Below are 423 nucleotides of genomic sequence, written 5' to 3' on the forward strand. Positions count from 1 at the left end.
TAGTAAATTATTTAAAAAAAAAATTTATTACAAAATTTTTAAAATAGGGTTTAAAAATAATTACAGAGGGCATAAAATGCCTTTGCAACAGAAAAAATAACAAACATTACCAATAATAGATCAAATTTACCATATGTGACTTCTAGTGAAACACATTGACCAGGGTCCAACACCAGCTCTGTAGCATTATTAGAGAAGGATGAATTATATCACAAAAGTAGCTGACTTGGATTCTTCAAGGTTCAATACATAATCTTTTTTAAAGCAGGGCACTACTTAAGATGAAAAGAGAGTAAAGTTATAACAGTCAGCTTATAGCATGTGATCCTTAATTGAATTTTGGCTCAACACAAGAATTAAATAGCTATAAAAAACATTCCCAGGACAACAGAGGCAGCTTTATAATGGACTGTATATTAGATA

This window comes from Cebus imitator, unplaced genomic scaffold (genome assembly GCF_001604975.1).
Source record: "Cebus imitator isolate Cc_AM_T3 unplaced genomic scaffold, Cebus_imitator-1.0 Scaffold3, whole genome shotgun sequence".
Classification (NCBI taxonomy): domain Eukaryota; kingdom Metazoa; phylum Chordata; class Mammalia; order Primates; family Cebidae; genus Cebus; species Cebus imitator.